Source organism: Rhincodon typus, chromosome 27, assembly GCF_021869965.1.
Source record: "Rhincodon typus isolate 14 chromosome 27, sRhiTyp1.1, whole genome shotgun sequence".
In the NCBI taxonomy this organism is placed as follows: domain Eukaryota; kingdom Metazoa; phylum Chordata; class Chondrichthyes; order Orectolobiformes; family Rhincodontidae; genus Rhincodon; species Rhincodon typus.
The window spans coordinates 5,342,230-5,357,333 of record NC_063358.1 but is presented as its reverse complement, the minus strand read 5'-3'; positions in this window follow the sequence as shown (position 1 = coordinate 5,357,333).

The following is a 15,104-nucleotide window of genomic DNA, read 5'->3' as shown; positions in this document are numbered from 1 at the left end:
TGTGTTCACCCAGCTCCACACCTTGTTATCTCAGATTCTCCAGCATCGGCAGGTCCTACTATCTCTGTAACATTCTGGAACATCTTATGTTTTATGTTTTTACCTTCAAGAATAACTCAAAGTGGTGTGTGTGTGTGTGTGTGTGTGTAGACAGTTGAATAAGCATTTATAGTTTTTACTGATTAACATACAAAATCATTTATTGCATCGTTGTTGAATTTGTCTTTTAATAACAAACTCATTTGTTTATTAAACACCTGGTTGCTTTATCTTTTTGTTTAAAGCTAATGTAGATAAGGTACTTACTTGGTCATCTTGATAATTGGGAAATGTATTTTTGTTACAGAGATAGTAGGAACTGCTGATGCTGGAGAATCTGAGATTTTTTTTCTGAAGAAGGGTCTCGACCCGAAACATCAGCTTTCCTACTCCTCTGATGCTGCTTGGCCTGCTGTGTTCATCCAGCTCTACACCAATGTATTTTTGTTTCATGTTGCGACCCATTGATTAATGGGTCTACAGCAATAGAGCACTCCTCCAGCCTCATCTGTGACACTGTACTTGGTCAAGTGCTACCTTCATATTAGAGACAGTTATTCTCGTTTCACCTGTGGAATTCCTCAGTTTTGCCCATGTTTATACCCAGGCTGTAATGAGGTCTGGAGTTGACCGGTCCCATCCCAACCCAAATTGTGCATCAGTGAGCAAGTAAGCAAGTAAGTGACAATAATCACCATCAGTTTGTTGATACTCGAATAGACTGGTGCAATAATAATTGATCAGATTGGATTTGTCCAACTTTTTATGGACAGGCTCATCTGGGAACTATTATATTTACTAAGTATCTGACTTGTGATCCCAATACTTAGCCTTCAATTCGTATTACAAGAACAGGTTACCTGGTCAATAACACAAAGCTGTCAATGCTGCACACAAATTGGTAGTCACATCTCTCAAGCACTTCATAGGCTGTATGTTTGAGACTTCCAGTGGTCAGAAAAAGCACTATCAAAATTAAAGTCTTTCATCTTTATTTTTATACATGTGATTAGTAATTTTTCAGAATCCATCTAAATGAAACGAGATTTATGTCCTGGAAAACATCCGATTCTTTATAATTTGAAACTGCAAGCAATGTGACAAAATATCCAGTATAACGAAACCCTAGAGGCTGTGTTTACTTCCTCTTTGAAGTTTTGGCTTTCATTACTGTTGTGTCTCTGATATACTGACGTAGTGAGTTAATAGTTCAGGGCCTTCTATACTGTAACTGAAAGGAACAAGGAGTGAGTCTCAGTTAATTACACAGGTTGTGAAACCTCTAGAGTCACATAGGTCTACAGCATGGAAACAGGCCCTTCAGCCCAACTTACCCATGCCACCTAGTTTTCACAATTTAAGCTAGTCCTATTTGTCTGTGCATGGTCCATATCCCTCCATACCTTTCCTATCCATGTACCTGTCCAAATGTTTCTCAAATGATGAAATTGTATTTGCCTCCCCCACTACATTTGGTAGCTTGTTCCAGACACTCACCACCCTCTGTGTGAAAAACAATCCCCTCTGGACCCTTTTGTATCTCTTTTCTCTCACCTTAAAATTATGCCCTTTAATTTTAGACACCTCTACCATGTCAGTTATCTACCATATCTATGCTTCTCATGATGTTATAGACCTCTGTAAAGTCACCCCTCAGTCTCCTATGCTGTAGGAAAAAAGCCCTAACCTATCCAACCTCTCCTTATAACTCAAACCTTCCAGTCCTGGTAGCATCCTAGCAAATGTTTTCTGCACTCTCTCTAGTTTAATAATAAGTTGTGAAGTTGGCAATTACTGCAAGGATTAGGAGACTCAATGCCCTGCAATGCCTCACTACGTCTCCTCAAGTGGTCGTTTTTCACATAAGACCATAGACAATGAGCAATGCAACCATATAGGACATCTGAGAGGACCCTTTGCTAACTTTGTCCATCCTTTCCAGGAAGCAAATTGAGATTGGAATCTGGTTGTTTGTCTTCTTCCACCCAGGATAGCAGAAGTTGATTTTAGTTCTGGGTCAACATCCTGGAATTGGCTCCCTCAGGCATTTTGGTCTCCCTACAGCATGTGGACTGCAAATGGTTCAAGAAGATAATTCACCACCACCTTCTCAAGGGCAACAAGGGTTGTGTGATAAAGGCTGGTCAGCTAACAACCCCCATGTCCCAGAAGTGAATTAAAAAAATCATTGCCACTGCTCCCACAATATAGTAACACTATAAATGGCAATAATTTATGCACTTTATCACCAGGTAGCTGCTTATAGTACTTTCTGATACAAAGTTTTGCAAGTGTGGTTGACCTACCTAAAATGAAAGTATGGCAAAAATAAAAGCTCTTTGCTACAAATAATGTACAATTGTGGGCACCACACTAAGGGAAGGTGTGAATTTGTTGCAAAGAGTGCCACAGCAGAAGCAATTAACCAGAATAGTTCCAGGAATGAGAAACTTTGACTATAAGGATAGATTGAAGAAGCTGGGATTGTTCTCCTTGGAGAGAAGAAAGCTGAGGGATCTGATGGAGGTTTTCAAAACCATGAGTAGGCTGGACAGAGTTGATAAGGTGACGCTGTTTCAGCTTCTAAAGAAACAAGAATGAGAGGGCTTAGATTTAAAGGGATGCGCAGGCAAAGCAAGGACATTGTGAGAAAAAGCCTTTTTCATACATTGAGTCATTAGGGCATGGGATGCGCTGGCTGAAAATGCAGTGGAGGCAGGTTCAGTTGAGGTATTCAAGAGGGACATTGGATGGTCGTTTGGATTGTGATTCTATGCAGAGATATGGAGAAAGGGCAGGAACCTGGCACTACGTGGTAGAGCCAGACTAGATAACGGAGCAGGTACAAACACAATGGACCAAATGGCCTCTTTCTGCATCATAATAATTCTGTTATTCTACTAAAACATTTCTACTTTGTGTAGCCCAGAGCAGGGTGAATGTGTACAATTTGCCTTTCAGTCCAGTAGCAAAATCTATCCAACAAAATCACATTTCACTTATAAAACCTCTGTTAAAGTGAGCTTCTGATCTAAATATAACTAACCAAGACATGGGTCTCAATGGGTCATGGGTGGTAATTGATACTTAGAATACATTGTTCAAACATTGTCCATGTGTTTGCTTTGTTGGATGATAAGAAGTTAAAGAATTTTAGAAAAAAATGTTTTAGGTGATTGCACCCGAACTGCATGATGAATTAATAAACGCTGCAGCAAGAATGTTGAAATAAATGGTAATGGAAAACAGTTTGTGTAACACTTTGATGGACAGGAAGGAACTCCTCAACATAATGACCTTACATGGTAAAAGAGAATTAGAGAAAAGGCAAATCTAACAGCAAAGCTGGTAGAACTTTCACAATCTTTTCGCTGAGTGATTTCGACATAGGAGACAAATGGATACTGCAAACTTTTGCCAAAGAAAATTCTATTAAATGTGTATTACACACACTGAGACATTCCAATTAATTTTGTTTGTGCAAAGAGAAAATAAACCATGTTTCTCATTATCACAAAGTAATGCATAAATCAGCAGACTATATCCATACGTTTGGGCCACTTTATGATTTAAGGAGAAAGTAATTTTATTAGTGCACATTATAGTTAAACAGATTGCATTTTTACATATTAATATGGTCATCTTTATATAGAGTATAACAGGCTGGTATGAACCAATTTGAATACAAATCTATTTGTTCTAGTGATGATTATTTCACAACAATTCCCGTAGAAGAGCACTGTCACTTTGAAGTCTCAGGTTAATTATTCAAAGCAATTCTCAATACTGCAGTGAATAGCTGAATAATCATTTAGAATGTTACAAAATACAGGAGTAGCAAGTCGCCAAAAAAACCAGCTTTTAAGTTTTGTCCAAATCTAATCAGTCATTGTAATGCAGATATGCTCAGTTAAGCAGCAATGTTGGCAACTGTTATCAGATTGTTCTGGAGAATCAAATGCACAGATTACATAACTGGCAAGAACATGTACACATGTCTTGTCTGAAAACATCTATCAGAGCCAGCTCTGCTGGCTTTTGTTTGTTTTCATGAGGAGTGAGGTGGTTGAGCAAGCCAGTTCATTATTGTTTTATCAGACAATTTTCAAGAAGCAAGTAGAGGAGAGGAAGGTCTATCATTCCAGATTTGGTGGCAGCATTTTATGACTCAAGGGTGGAGTACAGTGGTTAAGATGATGGAATAGTTGGTCTAGATTAATGACCCAGCAACATAAGCTCAAATCCCACAGTGACAGCTGAGAATTTAAATTAAATTTAAATTAAGTAAATCTGGAATAAAAAGTTCATGTCAGTAATCATGTCTGTGAACCTATCAGATTGTCATTAAAAACCAATCCAGTTCACTAGAGTCCTTTGGGGAAGAAAGACTGCTGTCATTATCTGCACCAGCTCACGTGTGACTTCAAATCCACTGCGATGTGGTTGACTCATAACTACCCTTTGAAATGACAATAACAAAACATTCAGTTGTATCCAGGAGAGCAATGCATTGCCACCTTCTCAAGGGCAATTAGGGAGGGCCAATAAACATTCTCCTTGCCAGCAACATTCACGTTCCACAAGTCAATTAAAATAAAAGAAATGAACTTCACAAAAGCATAAAATAGTAAAATTATTTAGAGGAAATCTTAGTACTATATTGAGTTGAGAATACAAACATTCCAATCAAGAATTAAATATCCTGCCATCTATTGCATGATAAGCACTCATTCCTATTTAGTTTCTAAACCTCTAAGGTCTGCAATGAGCTTTCTCTAGCTCATTACAAACATGACTTAAAGAGTGTCAGATGTTTTTGTAAAGTTGGGTGACATTTGAGCTGCCCACAGCTATGATTTGTAGTATTTATGTGCTTTTGTGGCAAAAGTCAAACATTATTCATTGGCACAGCACCCACAATACTAATTCAGTCACCAAGTGATGAAACTGCTGAAGATCAGGGACTGGACTTTCTTCTTTTTTGGTCTGTGTGTTTGGATTTCATTACCAAACTTATCCTAGCCCCACATTACTGCTGGTATCCATCAAGTGAATCTTGATTACTAATACGAAAAAAGCTGTAATTACAATGAAATTTAATTCAAACTTCCATCAGTAAGTCCTTAAAAGATAATTGTACATTACATCTGAAGAATGTCTAAGCATCACTTCCCAAATGCTGTTCCTGTCTACCAACCAAAACTGTTCTGCTCTCACACTGAAAAATTTGTGGGCTCTTTTATCTAATAGAACCAGAGAAACAATTTATATACTTGACGAGTTTGAGGTTGTAGTATGACTGTAGCTTCAAGGCTATTCATTTCAGATTTTGTTTTATTTTTTCATTGATGAGATGATGGTGTCACTCACCAGGCCACCATTTATTGCCCATCCCTAACTGGCCCAAAGCCAGGTAAGAGTCAACCGCATTGCTGTGGGTCTGGAGTCACATGTAGGTCAGACCAGGTAAGGATGACAGTTTCCTTCCCTAAAGGGTATTAATGAGCCAGATGGGTTTTTTCCCCGACAATGGATTCATGGTCATCATTAGACCCTTAATTCAGATTTATTTTTATTGAATTCAAATTCCTACCATCTGCCATGGTGCGATTTGAATCCAGGTCCCCATAACATTACCTGGGTCTTGAAATTAACAGTCCAACAACAATACCACTAAGCCATTGCCTCCCCTTGTTTCAGGGTTACTCTTTCAAAAGAATCATTGGGTACAAGGGCTAATTAAAAGATAGCCTACAAATATAGCAATTAAAATTGCTACGTGATGATCTTATAACTTGAATCATTCTGACTTTATAATGGAGCCATGTAGAAATCAATGTATGTTAATTCAGTATCAAGATGGGATTTGTCAATACCTATCAGACCACGTGTGAAATATTTGGTTTTAATGCCCCATGTCACAAATAAGATGGAGAAGACTAATTTACTCTTTTTTAAGAAAAGGCCTTTTCTTGTTGCTGCTTTATGATAAGACATTAGGACAAGTCGATGAATCACAATGTGAAGGAAATCCTCTGGAGGGTGAGGCTTTGCACCACAAAGCCAAAATGGAAATACCCAAAAGTATATTGAAACTAATAGTGAAGAAAAAATATCATGAGAATTATGGGTGAGGCCAGTCCCTATTCAGATTTTGACCACTACAGACTTAAATTAGTTCTGTTGATAATGTCACAGCAACAAATGAGGTAAAGTAATACCAACAAGGAAATTAAGAGAGGCACCCTGTTCATTCGCCCCGAAGCATCCCTTTAGTTTGACCTTCAAAGGGAGATGTTGACTTGCTCTTCCAACATTGCAAATACAGCAAATGATCATTTCAAGTTACACTTGAAACAACCCCACATTTAAAAGGAGAAAATTACTGCTTTGAACAGAAGAAGCCCTTGGTCTCCCGGTGTGGCAGTCTTGCCCAGGAGGAGTGGTCTTAGCTTGGAGTGGCAGACTTGTCCTGTTGTGGAGATCTTCTTCAGCAGCTTCCGGTTATTCCAACAGCCCAGCGTGAAGGTCTAGTCTTAGTGTGGAAGTCTTGACTTGGCATGGAGGCCTCATCCTTGCTTTCAAGGTGCTTCTGGGTCTTCCGATGGCCCAGGTTGGAGATCTTGTCCTGGCATAGAGGTCTCGTCTCGTCTCAGCATGGTAACCCCGGCTCAGCGTTACAGTCTCGGCCCTGCCCTCTCTGGCAATTTTGGCTTCGTTTTCCAGTGCACCCCAAACCCAGGAGCCATTAATTGAACTTTTATTTTTTGTTTCTTCTTCTTCCTTATTACTTCTGTCACTAATTTAGGCGCTGTGGTATGACGAATTATAAATCTATTTGCTTTTTGTTGTAAAAAATACACAACACAATAAATATCGATTTCTGGTTTGAACATGCTCAGTGACTGAACTTGCACAATCTTCAGGTTAGAGAACCTGAAACATTTAACATTCTATGCGTGAAGACATTTCTTCTCATCTCAGTCTTACACAGCCAATCCCTTACACTAAGACTGTGCCGTCTGTTTTCAGACTCAACAGTCAGGGGAAACATCCTATCTACATCCATCCTGTAAGAATTCTGTAAGTTTCATTTAGATTACATCTCATTATTTGAAGCTCTAGGTAACGCAGGCCCATTTTCCTCAATTTGTCCTGGCAATCCTGTTTTCAATCGATAATCTGGTGTTCCTTTGTTGCCCTTTCTTTGTGGCAAGTATATCTTTCCTTAGATACGGAGACCTAAAATGTACACAACACATTATTTGTGTCATCAGACAAAGTTGACAAGGGAGTCAAGTATTATTGTTAGTGGGTGGGAACCTTATCTCCCTACACCTTATTGAATGATAGAGCAGGCTAGAGGGGATAAATAGCCAACTCTGGCTTCCAGTTCATGTGTTTGTAGTGTGACACTGTCTTGGATCACAGACTGTATCAAAATGGTTCTTTTAAGATTTGGGTAAATATGATTAAGAGAAGGCTCGACAATAGAAATTTTCTTAAATATGAATGTTTATTAAGTAATAATAGTGATTATAGTGGTAATAATAAATGGAAGAGAAAAGAGAAAAGGAACAAGTCTCACACCCATCTGGAAAAAGCAACTAGCCTCATGCCCTTCTGCCCATCAGGGACCCGTCGATTGATGGCTGGTCTGGAGGCTTAGGTTCATTCCTGGCATGGTTCATGATTCCAAGCCGAGGCGAAGTCCGGTGACTTGGAATGAAACTCTTGCTGTTACACAGTGTAACAAACAGCCAGCACAAAGAAAGCAGATACAGGAAGAAAAAACACAGCTACAGAAAAACAAGCTGCAGGTGTTGTCTCTGGCCCATAAAGGGATGTTAACAAGACCCATCCAAGGTCATACAGTTTGTTGAGTATCATCAACAATTTTAGCCCTTCGGCCCATCCTATACAGACACTCAGTCTGTCCCAGTATCTTGTTATTTGGCTATCAAAACCCTGGTAAAGAGGAAAATATTAAGAGATGCCTTCCAGGGAAGAAAGAGAACTTTGAGAGGCTAAGAGGTCTACAGGAGGAATTCCAAATTCTTGATAGATAAAGGCACAGTCACAGATGGTAAAACAATTAAAGTCAGGAAAATACAAGAGGCCTTAATTGGACAAATCCAGAGGTCTGTAAAGTTGTGGGCCTGGAGGAGATTACAGGGGCAAAGTCAGAGGGGGATTTGAAACCAGGATGAGAATTTTAAATGCTTGCTGTTTAACATCCCTGTGAAGATAAGCATACAGGTGCTCTGCTGCTCTAACTGTCAACAAAACTTTCAACTTCTTCAGCCGTTTCCAAAAGCTATAATTAAAAGATGCACATTATTTATCTCTCACGTCATTTACCGCTTGTTTATGTCTTAAAACATGTGGGCGGCTGCTTTCCTAGATCTGTCACTTCCTCTTTCTGTTGAAATTAATTTGAGTGGATTATTCGGAATGTTACATTCTCTGCCAGCAATTTCTTTAATTATTCCTGGTCACTGATGTATCAGCTCCTCTTTGTGGCTTTAATTGTGTTTGTTTACCATTATTCTTAGTATATATTATGATTACCATGAGTCATAACGAGTGTGATTGCCAGAAAGGAAAACAATTGATATGATTGTAATTAAAGTTTGGAGATTACCTGATTCACCAGTGAGATGCAGTCCTTCATTCCCATCAACAATTCCCACCTCCCGCCCTCCCCCAGCTGTTTACTCACCACTTCTTCATCATTCAATGTTGGAGAAATAGTCTGCATCAGGTCAATACCGGGGCTGGTTCTGATGTTGTCAGAGGCAGCTGACACAATGCCACATAATTACATCATGTCATTAAAATTAATGGTTCCTTTACATTACTGAGGTACATTAGGGGCTAGTATATAAGGGCCGCATTGACACACAATGGTCAATGACTGACAGCCTTAAAGTAGGAAAACACTTTGTTCTCATAAATAGCCTGATCATTTTTAATGAAAACCTCGTATATCTGGTTAATGTGACGATAGAACACAGATTCATGTTTAATGTTGCTCATATGGTGTTGTATATGTTCCCATGTTTGTGTTAGATAACACTGCTGAGTCCTAAGGGTCAATTAGTCACTCATATTCTTTTTAGCAATTTAATCATTAAACCCATTTTCACTGAGGAAAAGACTATGAGGGTGACTCAATGCAGGTTTTCAAAATTGATGAAGTAAACAATTTGGATTCTAATCATGGGACCAGTGGAAGCCTTCAAGAATTCATTGACCTTAAACAAGTTTGAGATTATAAAAAAACTTTTATCCTATAATCAATATGTTGAACACAGTCCCACAGAAGGTAATTGATCTGGATTTAATTGGAATCTTTCAGAGGAAACTTAATCAATGCCTCTTAAGTAATGGTGCTGGGGGCTTTCTGGAGGTATAAATAATGCTGTTTGATCAGGGAGATAGCCAAGGGGAACATCTTTAAAGAAGGAAATGATGGCTGAGTGGTATTATCACTTCACTATTAATCTAGAATCCTGGGTAGTGTTCTAGTGAACCCTGCTTCAAATCTTATCATGGCAGAGGGAGGCATTTGAATTCAATTTAAATTGAAAATCTGGAATTAAGGTTCTAATGATAACCATGAAATGATTGTTGTTTAAAAACGCCATCTGCTTCGCTAATGTCCTTTAGGGAAGGAAATTGCTGTCTGTACCTCGTCTGGCTTACATGTGACTCCAGATCCACAGCAATGGGGTTGACTCCTAACTACCCTCTGGGCCATTAGGGGTGGGCAATAAATGATGACCTAGCCTGTGATGCTCACATCCTGTGAATGAGTTTTTTAAAAAGGGTTACATTGGTGTCTGAGAGGGAAGTCTATGGATGAGCAATCAAACATCATCCTTAATTACCTTCCACTGCATCACCCCAGTCTGATAAGCTAATGGTAGAAAGAGCAGGAAAAACGGAGCGGGGTGGGGAGGGCTTTCAATTACATGCCCTGCTTTGCTTTACCTTTTCCCCAGTAGTTCCTTTCCATCACACATTGAGAGCAATTAGGAATGAGCAACAAATGCTGCCACTGTTAGCAACATGTACCTCCCCAGAAAGAATGTTTGAAAGTACAATAAATGGGAGATGCCCAGAAAGCTGGTTCATTCTGCGCCTTTCTGTGTTAACACCATTGTATCCAGGGCTTTCTAAGCTGGGAGTGGAAGCAATGAAATGGGTGCAAAGCACATGAACAAGTAACTTCTCCCTTTCAAAATCATTTAAGTACCTTCCTATCATGTCATGGAGAGAGGCAGAGAATGTATCACTGCAGCTCCAATCAGAATGATTTGTGGGACAGCAGCAGGCTCAGGGGGCTCACTTGCTGTCTAGTGTCACTGTCCAGATACACTGCCAGCAGCCTTCAAACCTTCTCACAGCACTGCCTCCCACCACCCTACATTATGATCCCCAACCCAAATTCACAACAGCAGCAGTAGCAATATGGCCTGCCCTTCTCCTCCTAGTTAAGAGGATCATGGAATCCCTACAGCATGGAAGCAGGCCCATCAAGTTCACATTAACCCTCTGAAGAGCATCCCACCCAGACCCAGATCCCCACCCTTTTCTTGTATCCTTGCATTTCCCATGGCCAATCTATGTAACCTGCACATCTTTGGACTGTGGGAGGAAACCAGAGCACCTGGAAGAAACCCACAAAGACACGGGGGGGGATGTGAAAACTCCACACAGACAGCTGCCTGAGGCTGGAATCGAACTGGGGTCCCTGGTGGTGTGAAGCGCAGTGCTAACCACCGAGCCACCCGAATGAGATCGGGATAGCAAAACTGGGAAGGCAATGGCCTAACGGTATGATTGCCGAACTGATATTCCAGACTGGATTTGAATCCTGCCATAGCAGATGGTGGAATTTGAATACAATTTTTAAATAAAATCTGGAATTAAGAGTCTAATGATGACCATGAATCTATCGCGGATTGTTGGAAAACCCCATCTTGTTCGCTGACATCCTTTAGAGAAGGAAATCTGCCATTCTTACCTGGTCTGGTCTATATGTGACTCCAGACCCACAGCAATGTGTTTGCTTTTCAACCACCCTCTGGGTAAATAGGAAAAAGCAATAAATGCTGGCCTGGACAGTGAAGCCCTTGTCTTATGAATGAATTAAACAAAACTCTAATGTATGTCATGAATTCTGCGTAATTAAACAAACAGCCCTAGCTCAGACTGTTTTTTTTTGCAAACTCTAATATGCTCTTGTCTGGATCTTGCAAACCCGAGTTCAAACCAAAAGGAAGAAGTAGGTTTAAAAGAATTGATTCTCATCAAAGCTAGTTCCAACAAAGTTTGCCTTTAGGTAAATACAACAACTTTGTCTATGTCCTGCCTTTAACAGAGGAAGAACATCCCAAGGCACTTTGAGCTGACATTAACATCAAGACAAACAAGGCAACAACTGGGTGGATTGCTAAAGAGGTGGATTACAATGTGGATCTTAACAAAGAGAAATGAAATGGCAAGGCAGAGGGGTTTGAAAAGGGAACTAAAGATCATGATGCCAGATAACTTAAGGTGGGGCCCTTGGAAATACACAAGACAAGACACAAAGATGAAGAGTGAGAGAAAGATGGAAGGCCGCAGCAGGATTAAAACATAAAGGATGTTATAAGAAAGATATTGCAGACTTGAAGCCAGTCAGTGAGGGCAAGGGTGAGCAGGACATGGTGTGAGTAAGAAACAGTTGTCCAGGATTAGACAAAGTAGATAACAATACAGAGATTGGAGAGGGGTCAACACAGATGGTCAATAAAGTAAAGACCACAGTCAATACAATGTGAAGCTGGAGGAACACAGCAGGTCAGATAGCATCAGAGGAGAAGGAAAGTTAATGTTTCAGGTCTGCACCATTCATCAGGACTGGGGAGGAGGAACGGAGCTCAGAACTAAATAGGGGGAGTGGGGCTGGGGGAAGGTAGGTGGGATGATGATAGGTGGATGCAAGTAGGGGTTTGTAGAGATAGGTCAATGGGAATGTTGGGGCAGATAGGCGAGAAGGAAGATGTTCAGGTTGCGTCAGGCCAAGGAGGTGGGGATTAGAGGGAGGGCTGGACATGGGATGAGGCTAGGGGTGGGGAAATTTTGAAGCTGGTGAACTCTATGTTGAGGCCATTGGACTGTAAGCTCCCGAGGTGGAACACAAAGTGTTGTTCCTCCAGTTTCCATGTGGCCTCATTGTGTCATTGGAGGAGGACCAGGATGGGGATGTCGCTAAGGGATTGGGAAGGGGGTGCTGAAATGGCTGGCAACTGGAAGGTGCTGTTGATTGGAGCGTACAGAGCCCAGACGCTCGGCGAATAGATCACCGAGTCTGCGCTTGGTCTCTCCGATGTAGAGGAGACTGTATCGGGAACAACGGATGCAGTAGACCAGTTAGAAGACGTACAGGTGAATCTCTGTCAGATTTGGAATGTTTGTTTGGGGCCTTAGATGGAGGTGAGTGGGGAGGTGTAGGGCCAGGTGTAGCACCTCCTGTGGTTGTCGGGAAAGGTGCTGGGGGTGGTGAAAGGGTTGGTGAGGAGTGTGGAGCTGACAAGGGAGTCGCAGAGTGAGCAGTCCCTGCAGAAAGCAGATAGAGGTGGGGAAGGAAATATGTTTTTGACGGTGGGGTCTGAGTGCAGCTGGTGAAATTGGCACAGGATGATGTGTTGGATTTGGAGATTGGTGGGGTGGTATGTGAGGACCAGGAGTACTCTATCCTTATTGTTTTTGATGGGGGGGTTTGAGGGCAGAAGTGCGGGAAATGCAGGAGATGCGTTTGAGGGCATTATGAATCGTGGGAGAGGGGAAATTACGGTCCTTAAAGTAGGAGGACCAGAGTGGAACGCCTCATCCCGGGAGCAGATGCAGCAGAGGCGGAGGAATTGGGAGTATGGGATTGCATTTTTCCAAGAGGGTGGGTGCGAGGAGGTGTTGTCGAGGTAGCTGTGGGAGTCAGTGGATTTGAAATGGATGTCAGTGCTAAGCTGGTTGCCGGAGATGGAAATGGAGAGGTCCAGGAAGGGGAGGGAGGCGTCAGAGATGGTCCAGGTGAATTTGAGGTCGGGATGAAAGATATTGGTGAAGTGGATGAACTGTTTGAGCTCTTCATGGGAGCACGTGGCAGCACCGATACAGTCATCAATGTAGCGGAGGACGAGGTGAGGGATGGCACCAGTGTAACAGCAGAAGAGGGACTGTCCCACGTATCCTACAAAGAGATATTCCCAGAGGGATATCTGGGAATATCAGAGGGGAATTTCACCAGCTTGGACCCATGCGGGTGCCCAATGCCATCCCTTTAGTTTGTAGGAAGTGGGAGGAGTTAAAGGAAAAGTTGTTGAGGGTGAGGACAAGTTCCATCAAGTGTCATCAGTTCTGAGGAAGGGTCACCAGACCCGAAACGTTAACTCTGTTTTTCCTCCACAGATGCTGCCAGACCTGCTGAGCTCTTCCAGCAACTCTGTTTTTGTTCCATCAAGTGTCAGATGAGCTTGTCAGTGTTGGGTCATACTTCACTGGGATCATAAGTGTTTCTGCCCAGAATTCCATGTGGTATCATCATTGTGGGTGGTGCTTAGTGCATTCTTCAGTTAGTAACCCTTTCAGACCCTTAGGCCTTTATACAACCATTTTCAAATCGGGTGTTGAGGGAAAGATTGACATGAATTTAGGGAAGCCAATAAGAGCATCAAGGACTTTGGAAAGGAAGAGGTGACTGGGACGACAAAGGAGGACAATCACATGCTGAAGAAGCATTAAATAAATGATTAGTAATGGACAAATGGTTGAGAAAGGTAGGTGACATCATTATAAACCAATCTAAGACACGGCAGCTGAATTTCACCAGAAATTAACTAAGCGTCATTTTGGGCACATTTCGTTAAAGGTTTCTCTCATGAGCCCTAGGGAATTTCCTTCCCAAAATCACCTATACCCCCATGGTGCCCCACTCATTGTACTCTCCCACCCTCCACAAGTGAAAGAATTAGCCACTGCCCAGATATCCCAGGATTCCTGGCGCCAGCGCCATCTTTAAGTCATGCTGTGCACCCAGCCAAGTGTTGGTGGCTGCACAAATTTCCTGTCAATTACCCCAGACATGTTGGCAGAGGGGAATTGGCCCCCGCTTTACCAATGGGGAGCTGGAGGGCGTGCTGAAAAGATGGATGTGTTATTCACTGGCCATAGAGTGCGCCCTGAGATGTTGATGCTGGTGTCCAAGATGTAGTCCTGGCAGAGCATGCAGTGAGCTGGAGTCACCAGGTACCCCCGTGACATTCACATTGGGAATTGTCAACATTTAGATTCGATTCAGCAGGTGGAAGATTGGTTAGAGGTGCACTTGTGGTGCAGTGGCAGTGTGCCTAACTCTGGGCCAGGAGGCTTGGGTTCAAGTCTCAACTACTCCAGAGGTGTGTAATAACATCTCTGATCAGGTTGACTAGACAACCTATATAAGGTAGGTAAAGCAAAGCTACTCCCAGCTGATGGGGAGACTAGGACCACGGAGCATATTATATAAATTACAGCCAAACATTTCAGGAGGGGAAATTAAGAACACTTCTAACTCAAAGGAGTAGGAGAGATTTACAACACATTTTCACAGCAGGATAGTGGGTGGATTGTTATTTTTAAAACTGAGATTAATATATTTTTGATAACCAAAGGTATTAATCGGTATGTGGACAAGGTAGTTCTGTGGAGTTAGTTTGCAGGTGAGCCGTAATCTTGTTGAATGGCAAAGTTGGCTTGCAGGCCTGAATGGTCTCCTCCTGTTCCTATGTTCCTGTGAAATATTAAGCTATTTAAATGAACATCATAATGGATTAACCTAACTCTCAGCTTTATTTAGGAACATGGCTAGAATGAAATTCAAGGATTCACAATATTTTGTAGTTTTACCAAGAACATTGAAGATTTGCTGTGCCGTGCATCAGAATTCCAGATACAAATGATTAATTAATCACAGGAAATGTGACAATAATAAGGTCATTTTTGAATCTTCATAAAATTACTGCAAATATTGATATTTT